The 14384-nt window shown below is 44.9% G+C and overlaps 1 protein-coding gene across 1 annotated transcript in view; it reads right to left on the minus strand.

Annotated features, from left to right (window-relative positions):
* Positions 1-14384, minus strand: part of LRP1B (LDL receptor related protein 1B) — a 3669685-nt gene that overhangs the window by 2631804 nt on the left and 1023497 nt on the right. The gene's annotated exons all lie outside the window — the stretch shown is intronic.

Here is a 14384-nt window from a genome sequence, read left to right on the forward strand (position 1 = left end):
AAAGTGGTAACTCTTAAAACATTTAATTGAAAAAGAAACAACATGAGGGGGTATATTTTGCTATAGAAAGTATGATTAGTGCTGCAGAATGGAAAGGGGCGACCACTCGGTCCCCCCGCATGTATGGCGGAGTGCCTCGATCCCCCCGGGAAGCCATTTTTGGGCGGGAGGCGCGTCTCGGCTGGTATGCCCGAAGCGGCGTAGCCGGGGCGCGCTTTTTCCCGCCCTAGAGTGGGCTGGCCTAGACACCGACGTAGCCAGCCACGCCCTCGGGGCAGGCAGGGGCGGGTTTACGCCCGCCCGGAAGACGGATAAAAAGGGACGCAAGACCAGAAGACGTCCTCTTGTTCTTGTGCTCCGAAGCTGCACCTCCTCGCTACACGTGAGCTCGGGACAGAACGAAGAGCCAATTTTGAGCGTTTTGATCTTTTTCTTTGTCTTCTAGATACTTCGTCGGAGAGATGCCCAAGAAAGGCGCAAAGAGAATGACGACCGACCAGATGGTGCGGGCCCTTTTCAAAGAGATGTCCGACATAAAGAAAGGGTTGGCGGAGCGAGACGGGGAGGAGGGTTCGGGCCCTGCGCCGGCTGGAGGGAGACCTAAGAGGCCGAAAAGGGTTCCAGCCGGTGGAGACGTCCCGGTTCCCTCTGCCCCGCTCGAGGCGCCGACCCCAGTACCGATGGAGGGGAATCCAATCCCCGTTGTCGTCACACCGACATCCAATGAAGACATGCCCCCCGAGCTGGCAGCACAGCTAGCAGCATGGTTGGGGGATAGTAGTGATGGCGCCACGGCTGCCGAGGCACAGGCGCTGATAAAAGGGCTGCGTGAGAAGAGAGATGCAGCTAAAGTGACTGCGCCGTTGGCGGGAATAGACAAGCCGCAAGCGGCAGAAGCAGCGTCCGGTTCAGGTAAGCGGCCATTGCCGATTGCAAGGGACGAGTCAGCACCCTCTCGTAGAGAGAGATTGGGACAACATGTGCCTTTAGCTATAAAGGAAAAGATCTGGGCGGGGGAGTATGTGAATATTTTCTCCTTGCTTGTTGATCATTATGAGGTGGAGCATGTTAAGAGTCAGAAGGACCTAATGCATCCGAGTGTTTGGCGCGCAAAAATGGCCGCCTTTAAGGTAAATGAGAATATTGGCAACTGGGGCAATGCGTGGGGTATTTTTACATCGATTTTGGGGGAACGTAGGCCCGAGTTGCTTCCTGAGTTTCCCATTTATCAATCACGAATTATGGGTTACTCGACAGCGTATCAAGGTAACCATTGGTTTTGTTATGACAATCTGTTCAGGAAAGAAAAGGAACATAACAAGAGTTTGACTTGGGATTGTTACGATTCCGTGACATGGGATAAGATGAAAGAATCAGGAATGTTAAAAATGCCATTGGTTGGGAGCAATGTTGTTGATTACTCCCGCCAAAATGGGGGGACGCCCTTTCGACCGAATACGAGCACCGACGACTATTCGAGACCCGCAGGCAATACAGGGAAAAAGGGTTTCTGCTTTAATTTCAACAAAGGGAAATGTACCAGGCCTCCGGGATCGTGTAAATTCAAACATGAATGTAGTACTTGTGGGTCGTCCCATCCTGAGTCATCGTGCAGAGCCAGAACGGGTGAGAATGGGGGTAAGGGAGGCGCCAAACAGGTCTAAGATAGTCCGAGGGGCGCCTTTACCAACCCCGATTGATACCTTGGCAATGATTCCCTGGCTCAGCGAATACCCGGATCGTACTTCTGCTGGGGTGCTGCGGAACGGTTTTACACATGGTTTCCGCATCCCGGTGGGGGACTTTCAGGGTGTAGGGACGTGCAAAAATCAACTTTCCGTTTTACAACATACCTCTGTAGTGCAAGAAAAAATTAAGAAAGAGGTTAGCCGGGGACGGGTCGCCGGCCCATTTAGTGTACCTCCGGTACCGCATTTTGTCTGTTCTCCGTTAGGGGTGGTCCCCAAGAAGGACCCAGGTGAGTTTCGTTTGATCCATAATCTGTCTGCTCCACATGGTCTTTCGGTGAACGATGCAATTGATCCAGAGCTTTGTTCGGTGCGATACGCATCGTTTGATGAGGCAGTAGCCATCTTGAATCGCCTGGGGCCCGGGACGTTGATGGCGAAATCAGATATCGAGTCAGCGTTCCGGTTGCTCCCGGTACACCCAGACGACCAGCGTCTTCTGGGATTCGGGTTTCAGGGGTCATTTTACATGGATAGGTGTATGCCAATGGGATGCTCTATATCATGTGCTTATTTTGAGAAATTCGGTACTTTCCTGCAATGGGTGTTCACTATGAAAACGGGTTTCCGAAATGTAATGCACTACCTTGACGACTTTCTGTTCCTTGGCCCCGCCGGAAATCCCGAATGTGCCCAGGCCTTAGCTGAATTCTGTGTGTTGATGGGTCATTTTGGCGTGCCATTGGCACCAGGTAAAACTATGGGTCCCACGACTTGCCTCGAGTTTTTGGGGATCGAGTTGGACTCTAGGGAGGGGTGTTTCCGTTTACCAGCTAGCAAAATGTTGAAATTCAGGGCAGCCCTCCAAGTATGTTTAACTGCATCTAAGGTTACACTGCATCAGTTGCAACAATTGGTGGGGAAGTTGAACTTTGCCTTGAGAGTGATCCCAATGGCCCGCCCCTTTTCCCGCTCAATCGCCCAAGCGATGGTTGGCCTAAAGGAGGGTCATCATCGCACGAGGTTATCGGCCGAGGTCCGCCAGGACATGCGTATTTGGTTAGCATTTTTGGCGGACTTCAATGGTCGAGTCGTCTGGAACAAACCAGCCGTATCCTCCGAAGAGCTTGGGCTATGGACAGATTCAGCGGGAAGCATAGGCTTTGGCGCCATCTTCGGCACAAAATGGTCTGCACAAAGGTGGCCCCTATGGTGGCATGAGAAGGGGCTGACGAGTAATATTGCTTTCCTTGAACTGTTTCCCATTCTGGTGGCCCTGAGAACCTGGCCTGAAGGGTTCAGAGATCATTCTGTCGTGTTCTGGTCTGACAATATGACCGTTGTAGAATGCATCAATAGTCAGGCAGCCCGTTGTAGACTGATTTTGAGGCTGCTGAAAGAAATTGTCCTACTGTGTATGCAACTGAACGTGATATTCAGAGCAAAACATGTCCCGGGGGTGATGAATCAGGCGGCTGATGCACTGTCTCGTTTTCACATGCAGGCTTTCTCGGGTTTCCTTCCTTCAGCGGACCCAGAGCCGGCACCCTTCCCCGAAGCTCTCTGGTCTCTCGGTGCCCCGAACTTCGTCACCTCGTGGGAGAGAGTCTAGCACCCAGGACAAGGAAGGCATATGAAGGGGCGTTTCAGGCCTATTTAGCCTTTTTGGGGACTGAGAGAGGGGGACTTTGGGGTCAGGAAGAATGGGTTGTACATTTTCTGATGTCCTTACGTAGGGCTGGGAAATCGGTGGCTACGGCCCAAAGGCATCGTGCCGCCATTTCCTTTGTTGCCAGGGCCCATAATATCCAGGACCCGACAGCGTCTTTTGCAGTACAAAAGGCGCTGCGTGGGTGGCAACGCCTTGAGGGTCGCAGAGTAGATGTGAGACGACCGATAGGTCTGGATAGGTTGTCCCAGTTGCTGGCCACACTCCCTACCACATGCTCGTCTCCTTTCGAGACGTGTTTGTTCCGGACTGCATTTACGCTGGCATTTCACGGGGCTATGAGGATAAGTGAGCTGGTTGCAAGAAACAAACAGGATGTGGTGGGGGGGTTGTGCCGGGAACACGTTCAGATCAGGGGCGATGCGATGATTGTCTCCTTTCTCAGGTCCAAGGCCGACCAAGATGGGAGGGGGGACTGCACGATCATTCGCAGGACCCCCGGGTCCTCCATGTGTCCGGTACAGTGTTTAGAAGATTACCTAGCACGAAGGGTGGCATCATGGGGGGGGGACATTGTTGAGGCATGCAGACGCCACCCCGCTGACGAGGTTTCAGTTTCAGCGGGTGCTTGCAATGGCCATTGCCGCAGCGGGCTTGGACCCGGGCGAATTCGGGACCCATTCCTTTCGAATAGGGGCTGCCACTGAAGCTACAGCCAGGGGTCTTACTGTAGAGCAAGTGAAACGAGTGGGGCGTTGGTCCTCCAATTGTTATAAGAGATATGTGCGATTGCACATGTTGTGAAGCTGTAATCATGTACTCACGCTTCTTGTCCTTTGTTTGTTTTCAGTTACGCAAGCCTACGCGGCAGGGCGGACTATGCAGTCGACCCAACACCAGGCCAGCGGTCAGACATCACCGGCTGTGAGAAAGGAGGTGTGGGTCGTGGGCCACTCATACGTGAGACGGGCCGCAGACGTATTCAAAGCAGGTGACATGATTCACGTACCTGGGGAATACGGGTACAGAGTGTCCTTCTACGGAAGAGGCGGTCTCTGTATTGACCAGTTTCAAACATTCTTTGAGGGTTTGTTAGGGCGGATGAGGTCACCGCCGTCCATAGTCATAGTGCATTTAGGGGGCAATGATTTGGTCACCACCGGTCGACGACTTCTCCTGGAGGCTATGCTTTCCACGGTAAGTTGGTTAGCGAGGAGAGTTCCGGGGTGCATAATTGCGTGGTCTCATATGATCCCACGAAAAGTGTGGCGGGGGGCTAACTCGATCCCTGCTTTGAATCATTCTGTTAGAAAACTGAATAACAAAGTGAGTAGGTTGTTCCGTTCCAAAACATTGCATTCTATCTCGCATAGGTGTATTAACGATGACAGTATGTATTTGGGGGATGGTGTGCATTTGTCGAAGGTGGGAAATGAGTTACTCATAGGAGACTTCTTGGCTTGGTTAAAAACGTTAAAGCATGACCTTTAGGTAGGAGTTTTGTGGGGGGTCCGGATAGCCGGTCAACTATCCGGACCTGTGGCGGTAAGGTCATGATCGGTGAGCACTAATTGGAAGATCCCTATGAGTGGGCGTCACCCAACACGGATGGGAGCGCTCGGGAGAGGTGGCCATTGGCCCCTCAATGGGGAGGCGGTCCCGTCTAAGGATGGGTCGCCGGAAGTAAGGGAAAGGCGGTCAAGGCCCCTTCCTTTGTAGGAGGGGTTACAGCCCCCTCCTGGTGAATTTCCCGGGGCCAGTGTCATCTGCGACGGCAGATGCTGTAAGTTGTGTGGGGTGGGGGGAGGTCCACGATACCTTCTAGATACCTCACACGAGTCTTCGAACGACCTTTAAATGGCGTCGAGTCTTAAGTGCCCCCGTCAAGTCAAGGGAAATTGTTAGTAGTTGCACTTGAGGTAAGCCTCTGTGCTGTCGCCCCTCCCAAGTGGGAGGGGTAAGTCTGGTTAGGGATCTTGACACCGGTTATGACCTTGCCGTTGGCCCTTAAACGTTAGGATGTACAATTTCAGTATTTCTAGAGAATGTCTTGTAGGATGCTAGTTCGGCTAGGAGAACCTCTGTATTAGAGAATATGTTAAGGTTAGCCAAACATCGCAATGTGGTAATGAAATTGTACATAACATGAAACGTTTAATGTTTTAACTTTGTTTTAATAAATACGGCCGCGGGAGGGTCACTCCCTCCCACTTCCAAAAACTTCAAGAACTGTTTCCGGTTTCCCTCCTTTTGGGGATTGTGTTGAGAGGGGGTGGCGGGTATCTCAGCCATATGGAAAGGGGCGACCACTCGGTCCCCCCGCACGTATGGCGGAGTGCCTCGATCCCCCCGGGAAGCCATTTTTGGGCGGGAGGCGCGTCTCGGCTGGTATGCCCGAAGCGGCGTAGCCGGGGCGCGCTTTTTCCCGCCCTAGAGTGGGCTGGCCTAGACACCGACGTAGCCAGCCACGCCCTCGGGGCAGGCAGGGGCGGGTTTACGCCCGCCCGGAAGACGGATAAAAAGGGACGCAAGACCAGAAGACGTCCTCTTGTTCTTGTGCTCCGAAGCTGCACCTCCTCGCTACACGTGAGCTCGGGACAGAACGAAGAGCCAATTTTGACCCACCCACCATGCCCCTGAGGACAGCCAGTTGTTTTATAATAAAGTGGATTTATAAGTATGTTTTCCGTTCGTTTACAGGTTGAGATGGTATCAGTTTTATGTTGATCACAATAAAGAATGGTGTCTGTTGTCTAGGTTTTACGATTAAAATGATTTGATACAGTGTTGCATTTTTTAAACATGCTCTTTCGGTCGTAGCGACCAATGTTTTCATAGGTTTGAGTAGAATTGTCGTATTTATTTTGGTAGGCGGTAAGGTCATGATCGGTGAGCACTAATTGGAAGATCCCTATGAGTGGGCGTCACCCAACACGGATGGGAGCGCTCGGGAGAGGTGGCCATTGGCCCCTCAATGGGGAGGCGGTCCCGTCTAAGGATGGGTCGCCGGAAGTAAGGGAAAGGCGGTCAAGGCCCCTTCCTTTGTAGGAGGGGTTACAGCCCCCTCCTGGTGAATTTCCCGGGGCCAGTGTCATCTGCGACGGCAGATGCTGTAAGTTGTGTGGGGTGGGGGGAGGTCCACGATACCTTCTAGATACCTCACACGAGTCTTCGAACGACCTTTAAATGGCGTCGAGTCTTAAGTGCCCCCGTCAAGTCAAGGGAAATTGTTAGTAGTTGCACTTGAGGTAAGCCTCTGTGCTGTCGCCCCTCCCAAGTGGGAGGGGTAAGTCTGGTTAGGGATCTTGACACCGGTTATGACCTTGCCGTTGGCCCTTAAACGTTAGGATGTACAATTTCAGTATTTCTAGAGAATGTCTTGTAGGATGCTAGTTCGGCTAGGAGAACCTCTGTATTAGAGAATATGTTAAGGTTAGCCAAACATCGCAATGTGGTAATGAAATTGTACATAACATGAAACGTTTAATGTTTTAACTTTGTTTTAATAAATACGGCCGCGGGAGGGTCACTCCCTCCCACTTCCAAAAACTTCAAGAACTATTTCCGGTTTCCCTCCTTTTGGGGATTGTGTTGAGAGGGGGTGGCGGGTATCTCAGCCATATGAAAAATTAGGGCACATTTTGAGTGACTTCCAAATCCTTTTCTATTTCATTAAAACATTCTGACATGCAGTCTCCCAAAATGGCCACCAGAGACAAAAGAGCCCAAATGTAGCCCAAATATCACCCAGATGTAGCCCAAGTATAGCCCAATGACAGAATGTCCCAGAGTGTTCTAAAGAACAACTAGAGCGCTAACAGTCCTACTTATTACAAAGGTATAGCACACCTGGAGCCATCGTGATGGGAATAAAGTGGTAACTCTTAAAACATTTAATTTAAAAAGGAACAAAATGAGGGGGTATATTATGCAATAGAAGGTATTATTAGTGCTGCAGAAAGAAAAATTAGGGCACATTTTGAGTGACTTTTCAAATCCTCTTCTATTTCATAAAAAAATTCTGACATGCAGTCTCCCAAAATGGCCACCAGAGACAAAAGAGCCCAAATGTAGCCCAAATATCACCCACATGTAGCCCAAGTATAGCCCAATGACAGAATGTCCCAGAGTGTTCTAAAGAACAACTAGAGTGCTAACAGTCCTACTTATTACAAAGGTATGGCACACCTGAAGCCATCTTGATTGGAATAAAGTGGTAACTCTTAAAACATTTAATTTAAAAAGGAACAAAATGAGGGGGTATATTTTGCCATATGAATTATGATTAGTGCTGCAGAAAGAAAAATTAGGGCACATTTTGAGTGACTTCTCAAACCCTCTTCAATTTCATTAAAAAATTCTGACATACAGTCTCCCAAGATGGCCACCAGAGACAAAAGAGCCTAAATGTAGCCCAAATATCACCCAGATGTACCCCAAGTATAGCCCAATGACAGAATGTCCCAGAGTGTTCTAAAGAACAACTAGAGCGCTAACAGTCTTACTTATGACAAAAGTATGGCACACCAGAAGCCATCTTGATTGGAATGAAGTGGTAAGTCTGAAAACACTCAATTTAAAAAGGAACAACATGAGGGGGTTAATTTTGCCATAGAAAGTATGATTAGTGCTTCAGAAAGAAAAAATTAGGGATCATTTTGAGTGACTTCTCAAATCCTCTTCTATTTCATTAAAAAAATTCTGACAAGCAGACTGAAACATGCACTTTGAATACCAGCAGCAGACGTCCCTGGTGAGCAGTAGCTTTACTACAGTGATCTAATGTGCAACTAGAGTGCTAACATTCAGAATTTATGGCAAATGTGTGACACATCTGAATGCCTTCTTGATGGAACCAAAGTAAACAAGCATTGAAAATGCAATAGATCTCACCCTCGTTTAAGTTAAAGCCATTCTGTTTGTAATGAGGTGGCTTTTTAGCTTTGCTTTTATTAGTGTTTTTTCAACTTTCATGTAAATAACATGCATCTGTATGCATATAAGTATATGTATGCATGCATTTATGTTTGTATTTATATAGATATACAGATGATATATGTTTATATATGTATGTATATATATATATTCACTGAAAAAACCAAAGGCTATAGACTATATATAGTTAGGAATTAGCATTTACAAAACCTTGAAAATTCACTGAAAAAACCATAGGTTATAGACCATATATAGTTAGGAATTAGCATTTACAAAACCTTGAAAATTCACTGAAAAAACCATAGGTTATAGACCATATATAGTTAGGAATTCACATTTACAAAACCTTATTTTACTCACACAAAACCATTGAAATTCCATATATAGTTAGTTGCACTAACTATATATCGCGTACCCGCAATCCACTGCTGATGATGTCACATATTACATCATTCATGACATGGTCAGTGACATCACTGATGACATCACTGATGACATCTCAAATGACATCACTGATGACATCTCAAATGACATCACTGATGACATCTCATTTGACATTACTGATCACATCACTGATGATATCATTCATGTGATAATACGATGAACCTCTTCAGACTCTAATATAACCTTAGATACAATCAGTGTAAACAGACACTCACAGACTGTCACTCATCCATGGAGTTACTCACACACCTAGTCAGTCATGCAAAGAATCAATCACACCTCCATTTCCTCAACTATACAGTTATACAAACTTTACTTATTCAAACATATACTAACACATATTTACTCTCTTATACAATCCTTGATACAAGTTCACAATGATCCATACAGCCACTCACACATTCACTGGCTCTTATGCACAGTTATTTATATATGTCAACTCTCACATGTACTGTGTTTTACATATGTACTTACTTTGACATGTAGCACTGAGATATCCATTCACTCACCAATACACTCATGCACACAGTCAACTGCCCATACAGCTGTTTCCACATGCACTTTTTTACAGTCAGTCATGCACCTACTAAATCCTTCATCCAGACACTTATACATCCACTCATTCTTCAATATGTAAGACATATTTTAACTTTACAGAAACATACAGTCACTGGATGTTGTCATCAGTGATGTCATCAGTGATGTCATTTGAGATGTCATCAGTGATGTCATCAGTGATGTCACTGACCATGTCATGAATGATGTAATATGTGACATCATCAGCAGTGGATTGCGGGTGCGCGATATATAGTTAGTGCAACTAACTATATATGGAATTTCAATGGTTTTGTGTGAGTAAAATAAGGTTTTGTAAATGCGAATTCCTAACTATATATGGTCTATAACCTATAGTTTTTTCAGTGATATATATATATATAGGAGAAAGACTCGTCCCAAAACCTCCAACACTGCCAGATATCGCGCAGTCCTGAAAAAACGAAGAGAGGAACCCAGAAATGGTGCCAAACAAAGTGCGTGTTTATTCAAGCTCAATCTTGCTCAGCATGCTCGCCATTACGCGTTTCGACAGTATCCACTGTCTTGATCACATGATGTGATCGCAAAGCCACATGGGAATTTATCCTCATTTACAATGACACAAAAGGTGGACTAAAATTCAACCACCATAATCAAACACAAAATGTTTTCAAAGGGTACATAGAAACAAACAAAGGACTAGACCAGTAATGCGTAGTCCTACTATGTCTTAAATACAACCCGAGTGGGTGAATGAACTGAAGTATATACATACATGCGCAATATCACGCAAATAAATAAACATATGCAAAAAACTTCATGAATATATACATATAAATATATAAATATATAGATCATAAAAACAAGGTGTTAATTTCATATTTCTTAAAGACTGTGTTTCCTGACCCTTTTAAAAAAACATTTAGAAAATACATCCCAAGTGGGAATTTCCAATAAAGTGTCAAGTGCTTCATGTAAACAAAATCTTATGTAAACATACACAATTAACGCCGTTTGATTCCCATAAAGTGGCAAGGAGCAGCCATCATCGCAAAGTGCAAAAAAAGAATAATCAAAGTGCCAAGTGCAAGTAAATTATAACAAAAAATTGTTTAAAAAGGGAAGAGCCCCTCCCTTTCAAGTTCATTTTGCTGACAGATGTTAACACACAGCTCTAACCGGAAATGCAAGACAATTCTATTAGCTTTTTTTCTTTCTTGTTTATCATACAGTGGCACGCAATTGCTAAACAATATGTCATTTCTTACTAATAGGGTGTAGCCACAAATAATATGAAATCTGGAACTATAGACAGGTGTACAAGTCCTCACTGGCGTTGAGACCTCCAGGAGTATGGCTATTTAATTCCAAAATATACCGAGTCTCAAGGACCCTGAGTAGCGCATCCCTATTCCCACCTCTTTTGAGGGGTAGAACACAGTCTATGACAAAATAGGTGAGGTGCTTGGGATCACTCCCATGTACCGCCTGAAAATGGCGTGCCACCGGATAGGATTGTTCGTTGTTGGAGATTGCTCTCAAGTGCTGCAGTATTCTCCTGTGAACCGGAAGTCGGGTACTCCGTACATACCTGAGTTCACAGGGGCACTGCAGCACATAAACGGCAAATTCTGTTTTGCAGGTTAGGTGTTTTGTTATCAGTACAGGTTCATCCTTGAATGAAGTGCTATAACGTGTTTTATTACATCCATTCTTACAGGCCTTGCAACTGGAACACTTCAAAAAACCTTTTTTCAGATTCATAAAGGTTTTTGATATCGGAGGTTCCAAATGGTTCTTAACCAGCTTATCTGACATAGAGGTAGATTTTCTAAAAGAAAATTCTGGCCTTCTACCTACCGAACCCCCAATGACAGGATCCCCCGTCACCAGGTTCCAGTTACGGCTGAAAATCCGCCTGATCTCATTATGCTGTTGGTTATATGTAACTATTACCCTGGAGCATTCTTTGGAAGTTTCAGTCTGAACAGCATCAGATTTCGGTTTAGGCGCCAAAATCTGTGCTCTTGTCATGTTGTTAGCGCGCTCCATGGCCTTGGTGATAGTTTTCGCAGAATATCCGCATGCCAGGAAGCGCAATTTGCTTTCCTCCATAGTTCTTATGCATTCTCTATCATCACTACAAATTCTTTTAATACGAAGCATCTCCCCAAAGGGGATGCTCTGTATCAAGTGATGAGGGTGTTGACTTGCCGCGTGCAGGATAGTGTTACCTGCAGCCGGCTTTCTATATAACCTTGTGGCTAGATTACCTGCATGTATGTAGACCTCTATGTCAAGGAAACAAAGCTGTGTTTTACTTACGGTGGAAGTGAATTCCAAATTGAGATCATTGCAGTTAAGTTTTTCTACAAGTTCCTGGGCTTCTAGCATAGTACCCTGCCAGATAAAAAAGAGGTTGTCTATATATCTGAGATAGACTGGGACATGCCTACTCATAATGGCCTGATGCTGTACCATAAGGACCTGCTCCTCCCACCAGCCCATGTGCAAGCACGCTAGGCTGGGAGAAAAGCAGGCCCCCATAGCTACCCCTCTAACCTGCTGATACACTTGGCTGTTGAACAAAAAATTATTTTGCTCCAGACAAATCTTAATCATGGCAGTGAGCATGGAATTATGAGCAGAAAAATTGATTGACCTCCTATTCAGAAAGTAATTCACTGCCCTAATACCGTCCAAATGTCGTATAGACGTGTCTAAAGATGTGACATCTAAACTCATAAGTACACAGTCTTCATTCCAAACAAAATTACCCAATTTTCTGACAAAGTCAGAAGAGTCCTGTACATAGGAATGCAAGTTTTTAACACTGTCCTGCAAAAAATAGTCAATATAGGTTATATATATATAAATTCGAAAAAGGTTGCCCTTGAGAGAGAACCCACACGCAAATCTTCTTAATCCTTTTTATTGGACTCCGCCTGCTGGTAAACTGCAGCGTGATTACCACTTCATACAAAGTTCTTAAGCACAATCTCCAGACGTGTTTCAAGAACCCCAGTCCTCTTTCTCAATGGTGGTGTGCTGACTGCTGCTAGTTCATTCAAACTTCATTGCACTATACTAATTAAAGTCCTGCCCTGTGTGGGCGTGGCTCCTGGCATCTTGGGACTTGCAGTGCAGGTGAGTGAATAGAACACCAGCAGGTAATTCACAAGTGTTGCCCCAGTGGGTGGAAGGTGTCTTCACAACTCAGCCTTTTACCTTGCTTTTCGACGAAGCCCTGGAATAGTTGCATCCATTTCGTGCTTATTCTCCTTAGAACAGCACTGGTCTGCCTTTCAGGCAGCGGGATCCTCTTGTGACCGGACCAGCCACAAATATAGATTCGAAAAAGGTTGCCCTTGAGAGAGAACCCACACGCAAATCTTCTTAATCCTTTTTATTGGACTCCGCCTGCTGTTAAACTGCAGCGTGATTACCACTTCATACAAAGTTCTTAAGCACAATCTCCAGATGCGTTTCAAGAACCCCAGTCCTCTTTCTCAATGGTGGTGTGCTGACTGCTGCTAGTTCATTCAAACTTCATTGCACTATACTAATTAAAGTCCTGCCCTGTGTGGGCGTGGCTCCTGGCATCTTGGGACTTGTAGTGCAGGTGAGTGAATAGAACACCAGCAGGTAATTCACAAGTGTTGCCCCAGTGGGTGGAAGGGGTCTTCACAACTCAGCCTTTTACCTTGCTTTTCGACGAAGCCCTGGAATAGTTGCATCCATTTCGTGCTTATTCTCCTTAGAACAGCACTGGTCTGCCTTTCAGGCAGCGGGATCCTCTCGTGACCGGACCAGCCACAAATATAAATTCGAAAAAGGTTGCCCTTGAGAGAGAACCCACACGCAAATCTTCTTAATCCTTTTGATTGGACTCCGCCTGCTGGTAAACTGCAGCGTGATTACCACTTCACACAAAGTTCTTAAGCACAATCTCCAGACGCGTTTCAAGAACCCCAGTCCTCTTTCTCAATGGTGGTGTGCTGACTGCTGCTAGTTCATTCAAACGTCATTGCACTATACTAATTAAAGTCCTTCCCTGTGTGGGCGTGGCTCCTGGCATCTTGGGACTTGTAGTGCAGGTGAGTGAATAGAACACCAGCAGGTAATTCACATGTGTAGATATATATATATATATATATATATATATATATATATATATATATATATATATATATATATATATATATATACATATATATATATATATATATATATATATATATATATATATATATATATATGTATATATGTATATATATGTATATATATATATATATATATATATATATATATATATATATATATATATGTATATAAAGTTTCCGAGGAGGAGGTGAAGTGGGTGTGTAACTTCTGCTATGGGCCTGTGAATGATTGTATTGGAGTCGGTGTCAGAAAGGTTCTATGGGGGTATGAGTGGATGTGTCAGTGATTCTGCTACTTATATCATCCTTCTCGGAAACTATATATATATATATATATATATATATATATATATATATATATATATATATATATATATATATATATATATATACCAAACTCCAGGTACACAAACGTATTCTGCAACATCTCAGGGCAATATCTAACCAGGACAACACATACCCGGTTGCCAGGCATTTTAAATCTGTGCATAAATCTAACAGCCGTGAGCTCAGTTTCTTTGTAATTGACTCGGTACGAGCCGATAGAAGGGGAGGTAACCGTGAGGAAAAACTACGTCAATTAGAAACTAGATATATCTTGGAGCTTAATACTAAACAACCAACTGGTTTAAATATGACGGAGGATTTATCCACGTGCCTCTAATCCTCCTCATGTTAGATTTACTGGCATATACAAGTACATATGTTTTTCTGTGTGATCAAATCCAAACACCTCATTATGTAAACTCAAATAGATGTATGTATTCTAATAGTCACCTCACGGTTGTCTATATAAAGTGTATGCAATTTTAAATCCTATTTTATCCATATTTATATTGATATTTATATTTATATGAATTTTAGGATGTATTTATGAATTTTATCAGTCATAAGAATGTATACACATTAGCATGCGATCATCCTATGAAGATCCTTGCGGTTCCCAAA

Source organism: Lissotriton vulgaris, chromosome 2_1 (genome assembly GCF_964263255.1).
Source record: "Lissotriton vulgaris chromosome 2_1, aLisVul1.2, whole genome shotgun sequence".
Taxonomy (NCBI): Eukaryota; Metazoa; Chordata; class Amphibia; order Caudata; family Salamandridae; genus Lissotriton; species Lissotriton vulgaris.